Source organism: Hemicordylus capensis, chromosome 3, assembly GCF_027244095.1.
Source record: "Hemicordylus capensis ecotype Gifberg chromosome 3, rHemCap1.1.pri, whole genome shotgun sequence".
NCBI classification, from domain to species: Eukaryota; Metazoa; Chordata; class Lepidosauria; order Squamata; family Cordylidae; genus Hemicordylus; species Hemicordylus capensis.
Window position 1 is genome coordinate 292,621,621 of NC_069659.1, and position 12,165 is coordinate 292,633,785.

A 12,165-nucleotide genomic window follows, 5' to 3' on the forward strand; every position below is an offset into this window, starting at 1 on the left:
CTTCTGACATATAGATCTTGTCATGTAGATTAAGATCTACAAGTCATATGGCTGGCATAAGCATACCCTACATGGCTTTGTTATGCCTGAAGTGGAGAGTAAGGTAATATACAGTAGGAAATTGGAAATAATAGAAACTTCTAAACAAACAAAAAACCAGCTATTACAGTTTGCTTCACAAGGACTAAGAGGCAGTTAGTATTCCAGGATATCCTAAGATTGTGCAAGTCCTGACTATAGAACTAGCACAGCCAATCTTGTTTTGCTACCTCTGAACTGGAGAAGTAAGCAAGTGTCCAGAAAAAAGCTGGATAAGCCAAGTGGCTTGAAATCCACTATCATATTTTGCTACACCTGGACTGGAGAGGCAGACAGAGATGAGCCTGGAAAATGAACTAGTCATCAGTGAAACCAAAACAACAAAGGAGCTACATACTCTGACTTCAGTCAGAACTCTCACTGCAGCATTTGGTACCACATAAGTTTCTAAACACTTTTCAAAGGCAGTCCTACACAGAGCACATAACAGCAGCCCAGTTACGAGGTAACTAAGGTAGGCAATCTTGGCCACATTTGCCTTGTGTAGAAATTCAGTTGGTGAACCAGCTAAGCTGCACAAAGATACTCCTGATCACAACTATTCCTTGAGAATTTAGGAATGAAAGCTGTGTCTAGGAGCACCCCCAAACTGTGAACCTGAGTCTTCAAGGGGTGTAGAAGCCCATCCAGAATGGGTTGAACACTGGTTCAGAATCCCACAGCCTCTCTTTCATAAAATGGAAAAGAGGGACAAAACTGATAATAATCCACATACTGTTGTTATCGAACGTCAGTCTCCATATGACCCTAACAGTTTAATGTATATGTTAAATAGCTTAGGGGACAAGATAGAATCTTGTTGATAGCCATGACATCAAGCAGAGTCCTTTGGCACCATCTTCTTGGAAGGATTGGAAATGATGGTGAATTGTGCCTTTTTTAAAAGCCAAATTTTGGGTTACAGCCAATTTGACTCACAAGTATACCCCTTAGGTTCTGGCCACCCACTGCCCATCCTTCCTAGGTGGTCCTGAAGGATACCATAGATTACAGTACCAAAAGCCACTTAAAGGTCAAGCAGAATCAATAGAGATGCACTCCACCTATCTAGTTACTGGCATAGACAAAGGCAGTTCCAGCGGGGAAGCAAGCCCCCCCCCCCCCCGCAAAAAAGTGGCTCTCCCCCCCATTTCTGTTTCAGAAATCTAATATGTAGGACACAGCTTGCCTGCCCATTAATGCACTTTGACCCTTCTGTGCCCTCCCCGCAATTTGTTCATGGTGTCACACTGAGCATCGATCATCTACCAGGGAAACCAAGGCCATTTTAGTTTCATATCCAGAGTGGAAGTCAGATAGAAAATGACCTAGATTATCACATTCATCCAGAAAATCCAGGAGATGGTCACCAACATGCACTTGAGCACTGCCCAAGAACGATCAATTAGAGCCTGGCTGTTAGTTATTTAATACAGTAGGGTTTAACAAAGGTGGGGTTTTTTTCAATACAGGTCTCACTACAGCTTCCTTTAAAATAGTTGGTACAACACCTTCTCACTGTATGGTTTTGTTTGAAGTGTCACCTGATGGAAGTCAGGCACTTGACCAAATAATTTTGATGTTTCTTAATTACTGGAAACATTTTTTTCAATATGGCCTGGAATTCAGCCTTCTGAAGTTAATATAAGTCAGAGCAAGAAGGAGGGGGCAGAGACAGCATCACAGTTTTAACAGAGATACAGAGCTGAAGAGAGCTGTGAACTGGTTGAAGCTGGACCATATTTGGGGTGTGTTGTTCTCTGGAGATGTCCTGCCTGTTGGAGGAGTGCTTGTTTTACTTCTCTCATCTAAAGGAAGCTAAACCTTGCAGCACTGACCTTAGAACTTCTTACCAAATGAGAAAGTGGGGAGCAGGCAAGAATATTTGACTGTGTTATGACCAGAGATAAATAGTGCTTTAGGCAAGAAATCCTGTCCATCACCAACTTCTAAGAACCTATGAGACAAGTACTCAGCTTTCTAACTGGATTTACTCCTGAACTTGGAAACCACCAGTTAGTGTAATTTTTAAAAATCTCAAAACTCATTTTAATTTATATTTATTATAAAATATAGTATTAATTATAAAATGTAGCATTTCAGCTTCGGCTGAAAGTTGATATATTTTGAGTCAAACCAGATGTGAACTACAAACTTAGGAAGCTGCCTTAGACCATTGGTCCATTTAGCTCAGTACTGTCTCTACACTAACTGACAACAGCTCAGATAGGAGTCCTATCTCAAGATGCCAGGGATTGAACCTGGGAGACTGGGACCTTCTGCATGTGAAACAGATGTTCTATCACTGAATTCAGAGGCGCTCTTACCCCTGGGCTTCCGAGCCGAAGTCCAGGGCCTCCACACCCCCTGGGGGCATCTGAATCCTTTTCAGTTTGTCCCAGGTGGTATGGTTGCATTAAAATGTGTTAAAAATACTGCAGGGTGGGGGCTCCAGAGGCCTTTAGGTCCAGGCTCCAAAATTACCTAGGTGCACCTCTGACTGAGTTATAGCCCCATCCTCATAAGTGACCTCTTTTTTACCTGGTCTCCACCTTCCCAGAATGTAGTCTTCATTATCAATTGTTTTTATCTGGAGCTCCCAGGGCTAGAATTGGGAATCCACAGCTGTGTACACAGCTGCCTTGTGTGGTGAGCTCCCTGGGGCTACAAATTAAACAGTAGAGCATACACCCACAAGTAAAATAGTGGTGGGGTAGGTGGAGGACTGTGGCACATTGGGAGAGGAGTATTTAACCTATTTTCTCTGTTCTGTAACCTGCAAGCAAAGGCGGTCTTACTCCTGGACTTAGGGGCCAAAGTCCAGGGCCTCCACAGCCCCTGCCCCAAATCCTCTTTAGTCCATCCCAGATGGGGTGGTCACCCAGCTGAGCATAAAGATGCTCAATTTGCAGAGAATGGGGGTCTCCAAAGGCATTTAGGTCTAGGCTCCAAATTGTATTTACACTTATATCCCGCTCTTCCTCCAAGGAGCTAAGAGTGGTGTACATGGTTATTGTTATCCTCACAATAACCCTGTGAGTAGGTTAGGCTGAAAGATACATGACTGGCCCAGAGTCACCCAGTGAGTTTCATAGTTGAATGGGAATTCGAACTCGGGTCTTCCGGTTCCTAGTCCAACACTCTAACCACTATGCTATGCTGGCTCTAGAAATTACCTAGATGCACCTCTGTCTACAAATCCACTCCATCAATTATCCTACTACCAGCTCCAAGAAGGAAGCCATAGGTGCCTATTCAAGTAAGTAAATCTATGCAAACACAGCATTATTGGTTAAGAGGTGTTTGGGGCTTGACATGCTGCTAGGGACAGCCTCCTAGCAGCATGAACTTCAGGTGGACCAAAATCTTATTTTGGGGGTACAGAATTGTTCTAATTCCAGTTATTTGTTCACAGGCGACGAGTAATTAGATTATTGGAGACAGAATCCTTTGTGGGAAAACAAGCTTTGACTCGGCACACAGTAAGGGGCACCTCACAAACGCCGCCAGTCTCCTAGTAGCGTGGGTGTATGTTTTGGCGTGCAGAGCTGTTCACGCAAGTTTCTTATTGCGACTGCAGAATATCCATGGCAGAATTGAATAAAAAAACTAGCAGCCAACTTCAGCCCAGTGGGGAAGGAGCTGATGAGTGAGCAAAATGGGTGCGGTGAGAACAAGTATGAGCCAAATACCGTGGGGCGGGTGCACTTCGTATGGGAAGAGAACTGGAATAGCCCCTGGAGTCAAACGAGACAGGAAACTGCAGTTGGCATTTCGGAGATGCCAGACCAAAAGGTTCTATATAGCCTTGAATCAAAGCTCCCCAGTCATGTGGTTTGGTCAGAATGAACAATAAAACGTGGAGTTGTTTGTTCTTTCCTTTCTCGTTCCTGAGTCTTTCAGAAGCTGCCATAACTTTTCAACAAAAAACTTTCCTCTGCAACGGAGCACGCTTCAAGCAGAATTCCACATTTCTGCTCTCGAGGGCGTTGGCTTTTTGTCTTAAACGCCCACCTAACAGCCTGAACTCCAAAAGAACTGCCTGATTCCCAGGGCTCAGAGAGGGTGGTTGCTCTCGGCCGTTCCCTTGGCCGGGGCAGGCGTAGGAGACAAGGGCTCGGTGGTTGTCCTTGGCAAGGTCTTGACACCCTCCTGCGTCCAGCCGCCGCCTGGGGCTTAAGGCACCGGCAGTCACGGGACGGCGGCTGAACCGAGTTCCAGGCGGGAGCCGCGAAGGCTGGCCCTGAAATGAAAGGCTCCCGCCTGTGTATTGCTGCACCCGCGGCCCGGCCCTCTCTTGGCAGGGAACCGCCGCCGCCGCCGCCTTTGCCTTGCTCTCCTCCCCTCCCTCCCCATTCCCACTTCAGCAGCGCGCTCTGTGGGCGCCCCCTTCGTTGTGCGGAAGGGACAGGAAAAGAGGCAGCGCCTCCTTCAGCTTAGAGGGTGGAGGAGGAGGAGGAGGAGGAGGAGAGTCGGCTCTGAAGAGCGCCCCAGGATGGGAGAGGGAGTCCCCTCGGCGGCGGGTAGGTGTTGTTGCGCTCCTGCCCCGGGCCACTGCCTCAGGCACTGCCGGCCACTCCGGATGGCTCCCAACGAGTTGAGGAAGCGGTAGCTCCCCTTTCCCCGAGCCCTGCCCGGGTGGCTTGACTGGAACCACGCTGCTTCTTGGTTGGGACAGGGGGCGGAGAGAGCGAGAGGGGGAAGAGGGAGCGGCCGGGGGCGAAGGAATGGGCGCCCCGCAAGAATGTCGCCTAACGCCCTCGGTGGCGCTAGGGCGCCTCTCAGCTGTCCCTCCCTCCCCACCAGTTCTTCTTCTTCTTCTGTCCAGGGCGCGAGAGGCGCGGGTGACAACCAGGGCTCAGCAGCAAGGGAAGCAGCAGCAGGACGTCTGCTTCTCTTTCTCGCAAGGAAGGAGCGGAGTGGGGGTGGGTGGCGCTTTACCCCTCGGCCAGGTCTCTTTATTTTAGGCTCCAACCACCAAAGATGACCCATCTGCGCCTGCAGTTTCACCTCCGTTCTCCTGCCCGACACATCGCAGGCAGTTGTTGTAGTTGGCGAAGTTAGGATGCGGACGAGCTCACGTCGTGGTTCCCCGGAACACCCCCCCCCCCAAATAGAAAATGGAACAGGAGTGTGGGTGCCACCTTCCTGACATACGACGTATCCCCTCTCCTGATACGTCCCTGGAGCATGTATGGTTGCGTGCTATAGTCGCTAGCAATTCTTTGATTGGAATAAACAATGCAGACCGTCCTGTCAGAGTCCACGTTGAATCTCTTGCTAGAGTAGTGCTGCGCATAAGCAGGCCATGGGCTTCTCTTCGTTTCCAGGCCTTAGGTATACGGGGTGCAACTTTTACTAATGACGGAAGGGTGCTGCTAGGTGCTGTACGGGACACGGAGCCTGCAGCGTTTGCAATCTATATTACTGTAGCCTGCTAAGATGAACTTGACAGATGCCTAGTGGGAAATGATCGTGGACTGTCAGGCACATACAAGTAGGAGCTGTTCCAGAGGGGTAGTTGAGAGCAAACACAACAGAAGATTCTGTGACATCTTTAAGACATATTGTGGGGCAGAGAGTTGGATTTGGATCCAAGAGACTGGGTTCAAGTTGTAGCTCTTTCGCTCACTTGAGAGCTTTGGGTAACTATTTCACAGCTTCAATATCCCATCTATAAAGTGTGTATTACAAGGGCGGCTCCAGAGAAGGGGCCCCACCCCTACAGTGCTGCCACTGGTGAATAATAAGGACCTATCTGATCAGGTTATTGTGAGGGCACTGTAATAAAAGCTGTAACTTAAAGATTGCAAATTAAAAGTGTTCTATTAATAAATACTACTGCTGCAGTAGTAGTAAAGAATGTAAGAGCTGTCATCCTAGGACTAGAGGGGTTCAACTATTTGGTGGGGAGCTAAAACTGCAACATATGTTTACAGACAGAGTATCAAGGAGTGGGAAGCATTAATACTTCACACTCATTTCATTTTAAAGCATGTTCATTCCCAGGTCTGTTATGCAGTTACCAGCAGAAGAACTTCTGTGGGGCATGGCTACTTTAAAAGTGAATGTCTTGTGGCTGTAATGACCTCCTGTCTCCAGAGTCAGATATTTAGTAAACAAACAGACTTCACTGTAGAACTTACCATTTTCTGCTACCAACTGTTATGTTTGTGTATTTTTAAACTTTGGATGTGGATTGAAATATTGTCTCCTGCTAACTGAGCAAAGAAGCACCTTTTTAAAGTGGTGATCCTCTTTATTTAGCAGGGGAAGTGCAACTGTCCCTATCCAACCCCAGCACAGCATCCCTCCAGTGGCTGTTGCTGGTGTCGTATCTCTTAATTTCCCTTTTTAGATTATGAGCCCTTTGGAGACAAGGAGCCATTATTTATTTATTTATTTATATCTTTGTAAACTGCTTTGGGGACTATTGTTGAAAAGCAGTATGACCAATATAAATACTGGTCATATTTGTACTGAGATTCCATGGTGGAAAACAAGTGGTCTGTGTAGCAGCATGATGCACATGCTGTATGGGGTGAGGTTTTTAGGCATGTGTTGTGTTTTGCATGAGCAAACTTTGTAAATTATTATTTAGCTAAATCACTGTAATCCTGTAAAAAGATAAGTTTGGCTATTTTTCTATAAGCCATGAAAATGTTAAACCCAGTATGGCTTAAAAATGTAATATAAGATTCTGGGGGGAGAGAATGGTAGCATCACAGAATTGCAAATATCCTAGACAGGTGTATAACAGCTGTTTCCTGTCTGTCTTGTTTGAATACTTAGGTGACTTATAGGGAGTTCGCTCAGATTAACTCAATTAAATATGCTCAAACTAAATCGCTTGATTAAACTGAACTGCCTATCATTTCTTATTATTTATTATCTTCATAGCCCACACTATTTCTGTCCATACCTCGCATAGAGAATTGTGGAACTGCATGCATTGAGAATTAGTCTGTGGCCCTCCCAATAAGTTGCTTGACTGGAGATCATTAGGTAGTGTACTTTTCAACATGTCTAAAATTGTATGTGAGACAAATGCATACATCTTATAAAACAGGAAATGGATTGTTTGAATTATTCTCCTCCTATTTTGTTACAGGATAGATAAACTGAGAGAACGGAATAGAATTTCCTAAAATATTTTCCTCAAAAACTATAGTAGCCCATTGCACGATGGGATCTATGGCACTGGAAATGATCTATATGTTAATAGTATACCTAATGTGTGTACTTTCGTTATAAATAACCTGATGATACTCACAGATGTATTCTGTCATCTTCATGTGACTGTCCTTTTGTTAAAAGTAACAACTGAATCAACAAATCCAGCTGAGCAAGGAGTTTTTCTAAATAATTATCATGTTGCTTTTGTTCACCTTAAGTGGCGCAGCAGGGAACTGCTTGACAAGCAGAAGGTTGCTGGTTTGAATCCCCGCTGGTACTATATCAGCCAGCAGCGATATAGGAAGATGCTGAAAGGCATCATCTCATACTGCACGGGAGGAGGCAATGGTAAACCCCTCCTGTATTCTACCAAAGAAAACCACAGGGCTCTATGGGTGCCAGGAGTTGAAATCGACTGGATGGCACACTTTACTTTACTAGCTTTTGTATTCAATAATTTCTGCTTCCAAATGAGAACCACTTTTTATTAGATACAAAATATAACATTAGGATATTTTTATATGAAACAAAGTGCTGGAAAATTTTTTAAAATAGAATTAAAGTCACCCATATAATTTGAATTCAGCTGCCTTGCCCTAGTGAATTATAATAGGGTTTTTATCCTCTCCTCTTGGATTCATGCCTCATCCTATTTTAACTGAAGAAAGCGGGCTGATGTTAGGCACTGCACTGAGTTTAGCTGCTCTGTTGTGAATTTGTGCTTTATGTGTTATGGAAACAGGAAGTCATGAAACAACGCAGGCATAAAGAAAAATAGAATTATAGAATGTTAGAGTTGAAGACACCTTGGAGGTTTTCTTCTTCAGGGGTTTTCAGCCTTTTAAAACCTGTACCCTTCATATCTCAAAGCTCAGGTACCCCATATAAGCAGCCAAGAATCCCAGAAGTAAATGTTGCCAAAATTGGTGGGAAATAAAATATAAGCTAGGCGAATCTACCCTGAAGTCAGGCAAAAAACAAACAAACAAAAAACCCCACCCTAGATGAGGGCCAGACTCAGGGCACTGAGAGAGCGGTGGAAAGTATGTGGGGAGGGTTCCAGCTTTTGAGCAGAATGGGTAATTAAGGGTGGGAGTATTCACTGCTGCTGAGTGCAGCGGGGCACAGGGGTGCCCCACTGGATGGAGCGCACCGGGAATATGCCCTGTTGCCCTGTGGGCCCAGACCCCTAACTCTACGCTCTGGCTTTCTTCCTCCTCCCATTCTTTGGAGCCTCATGGACAGGGATCCACAGGATACCCTTGACTGCCCACCACCACCTATCCCTCTTCTCCATGTGACTGACAGGTTTAGGTGCTCAGGCTCCGCCCACCACTCCCTCAGGCTGATTGATAGGCTCAGCAGCAAGTGCAATGCTGATACTAAGCACCAGTCAGCATTTTCTTGGCTGCCAAGCCTGTCAGTGAGGACGAGGGAGGGATGGGCTGAGCCTGAGCACAGAGCCAACCAGTCACATGGAGGGACAGACGCTGCCTTACACTCCTCCCCTAAAGAGGGCACCAACTGTAAAGCATGCAAACGAGTCAGGAAAGCAGGAGGCTTCTGTGTAACTCCATGTTATCCTACAAGGCTTCAAATTACTCCCATGGGTTCAAGCAGGGGTGTAACTATAACTGAGAGGACGGGTTCAAAGAACCTGGACTCCCCCCAGCCCCTGAGGGCCCCCCCCAGCTCCACCCCTCCCTATTTTCTTCATTATCTCCCTCACTCCGAGGGGCCGCCAGGGAGAGAGGCAGACATGGGCCCCCTCTCCCCAAACTACACCCCTGGGTTCAAGTACTTTTTGTTTAAAAATAATTATTATTATTATTCTGTTCCGGACCTGCTTAAGCTTGCGTCACATGAAAAATGGGCCCTCTTAAAAGTAAATAAATTGGATAAATGATCTTAAATTTGGGATAACTTTCTTAATCTTTTCTTAGAATAAGAATCCTTCTGACCCATCCACATCTTCTAGTTCAATGGTGATTCTCTCTTCTTCTCTTCCTTTTTTCCTCTTCTGTTTTTCTTTCTCTCTTTCTTTCCCCTTCCTCTTCTTTCTTGGGGTGGGGGTATGGGGGCGGGGTGGGGAGCAATTTGGGTATGTTGTTGCAAAATATAAATCATCGTAAAATGTTTAAAAACATTAAATAAAAAATATTATTCTGTTCCAACCCTCTGCTCAGTGCAGGAATCTGCTACAGCATCTCTGACATCCAGCCTCTGTTTGAAAACCTGTAGTGCAGGAGGGTCCACCACTGTGCGACTGCAGACGGTTCCACTGTCAAACAGCTTTTGCTGTTACAAGCGGATGATATCTGGGTTTAGGTCAGGAAGAATAGGTCATTTGTTCTGAGCTTGGAAAGAAGTTTTTGAGTCAGACTTGAGAAACTGGTAGTTGTGTCACAGCTAGGAAACAAGCCAAGGCCCTAGTGGTTTTCAAACTGTGCTTCTGGAAACTAGAATCCCTTTGAAGCTTATTGGAGTTTTTTGATGAGAAGATTTTGATGAGAATGGTGGAGAAGTTGCCTGAAATGCAGTATGTCCTCCATCACCAGCCTTCCTCTGCAGTGTGCAGTTGCAGGGGCATTTCAGTACATACACAAATTTGTGTAGGGCCTCAGCTGGCTGAACCACGATTTCTGGCCAGTGATCACTTGTGCTTGTGGTCCCAACAGGACAGGACTGGCCAGTGCCCTGTGCAAATGGAGTGTACCCTAGCATACAGAAGTACATTCCGTGTGCAAGGCACAGAGATTCTGGGTCATATGTCAGGATTTCCTGAAGGTAGAACTTTTGAAATCCACTCAGATAGCAGATTGAACTACATTGAGGCAGCTATTCCTACTGAATTCTCATGAAGCCTACAGCTGTCCCTCAACTGTGGCTAGAGTTCATGTGTGCATGTATGTTTTCCATAATAACTTTCTACAATTCTTAATTTAGAGCATATTTATTGATTGGTTTTTAAAATGTGTATCCCACTCTTCTCTAAAAAGATTCAGGGTGCCTAACAATACCGTTTATTTATTTAATTTATTTGATTTGATTTGTATACCGCCCTTCCAAATGGCTCAGGGCGGTTTACAATTAAAAACAAACCACTAAAACAATAAAGAGCTAAAACAAAAATTAAAAACAATATGACAACAGTTAACAATTTTAAAATATTTTAAAACAAGAATTAAACAATTGCAGTAATTAAACCCCCCGAAACCGGGTTAAAATATTAAAACTGATTTAACAATATAAAATTAAATCAATACAACAATAAATATAATAACAATACAAAATCAGTATTTAAAAGCATCAACAATTTTAAAAAGTCAGAATATTCACAGCAGCAATAAAAATATAGAGAATAAAAGCAACCTCTGGGGTAATCTGAGAATACCAACCAGGATAAAAAGAACTTCAGCCAATTTTCAAAAACTGGCAGGGAGAATGCCAGTTGAATTTAACATGGCAGGGAGTTCTACAGGGCAGGGGAAATCATGAAGAAGACCTGCTTGCATATCACTGCCAGCCAAGCCTGTGAAGTTGATGAGATACATAAAAGGATCTCCCTAAAAGATCTTATGAGACTGGCAGATTCATACAGAGGGTGGCTGTCCTTAAGGTATTTTGGCACAAAGCTGTTTAGGATATTAAAAGTGACAACCAGGTTCTTGAATCATGCCCAGCAACATAATAGGAACCAATGCAGCTGATGTAACAAAGGTGTAATATGTTCTGTCAGAATGTAGAATTGCAGCTGCATTCTACATCAGTTAAAATTTCCAAAGAGTCTTCAGAAGCAGCCCGAAGTAGAACATGTGGCAGTAGCCCAAATGAGAAGTGACAAGGGTGTGGAATATGGAAGAGTAATCTATAGAAGTGTGTGGCCTCCTTGAATAAATATGACTCTTCTGTCCTGGTAGTCAAGTATGGTTTGGTTCTGTATTTTAAAAAGGGGGTGGTGGTGGTGGTGGAGGAGGCAGCAAAGATCTAGGAATGTCTTTTTTGTGCATTCTGTGGCAGTTTAGAAGTTTGGCTGCTCACAGTATTCCCGACACCAGCTGTATTGTGGATTCATGTCAGATAATTACTTTCTTAGTGCAGTTGTGAGAGGAGTATTTCCAGATCCAACAGAACAGCAGCCATGGAAGTGTTCCATCCTTGTTCTTGGAAGAGTGGTCTGGTGGTTAATTTCAGTATTTTCAAGTTACTGAAACAGCATATCATGATCTCCAGAGTCATTCACAGGCGGAGTTAATATATGTGTAATCTTCTGGACTGAGTACAGTCTCATTCTACTTATCCTCTGTTCCAGCCCTAGACATGCCCCCTTGCAACATCTTTTTCCTACACCCTACTCACTCTACCCTGTCCTCAGCAGACACAAACCACATTTCCCTGACCTTTCTCTTTACCTGCTTCTCTCCTGCCTCATCTGCTTTCTGTGCTGCCACCCCCTGCACTTTCTGTTGGCTTCTTTCATCCAAAATAAAGTCGTCTTGCATTGCTGCTGCATCCAATTGTTGGCAATTTTGCTGAGCCAGGAGAGGAGAGCTGGTCTTGTAGTAGCAAACTTGAATTGTTGGCTTTGCTAAATAGGGTCTGCCCTGATTTGCATTTGAGTAGGAGACTACATTTGAATGGGAGTGAGAATTGTAAGAAATTCCCCTCAGGGGATGGAGCCGCTCTGGGAAGAGCACCTGCATGTTTGCATGCAGAAGGTTCCAAGTTCCCTCCCTGTGTCTCCAAGGTAGGGTTGTGAGAGATTCCTGCCTGCAACCTTGGAGAAGCGGTTGCCAGTCTGTGTAGACAATACTGAGCTAGATGGATCAATGGTCTGATTCAGTATAAGACAGCTTTCTATGTTTCTATGAGGGAAATGAGGGGAACATGAATGGGGAGAGGGTAAGATCT

At 44.8% G+C, this 12,165-nt stretch overlaps 1 protein-coding gene across 5 annotated transcripts in view; it reads left to right on the plus strand.

The window, feature by feature from the left end:
* The first annotated feature begins 4,178 nt into the window (after window positions 1–4,178).
* Window positions 4,179–12,165, plus strand: part of PPP2R3A (protein phosphatase 2 regulatory subunit B''alpha) — a 57,544-nt gene continuing 49,557 nt past the window's right edge. For 2 of the 5 annotated variants that reach the window (XR_008320434.1, XM_053313087.1), the window contains exon 1: window positions 11,050–11,178. The gene's annotated coding sequence lies outside the window, so the exon portion shown is untranslated. Of the gene's footprint in view, window positions 4,602–11,042; window positions 11,179–12,165 lie in introns of those variants that run through there. The other 3 variants (XM_053313089.1, XM_053313088.1, XM_053313090.1) reach the window with 3 other exon arrangements.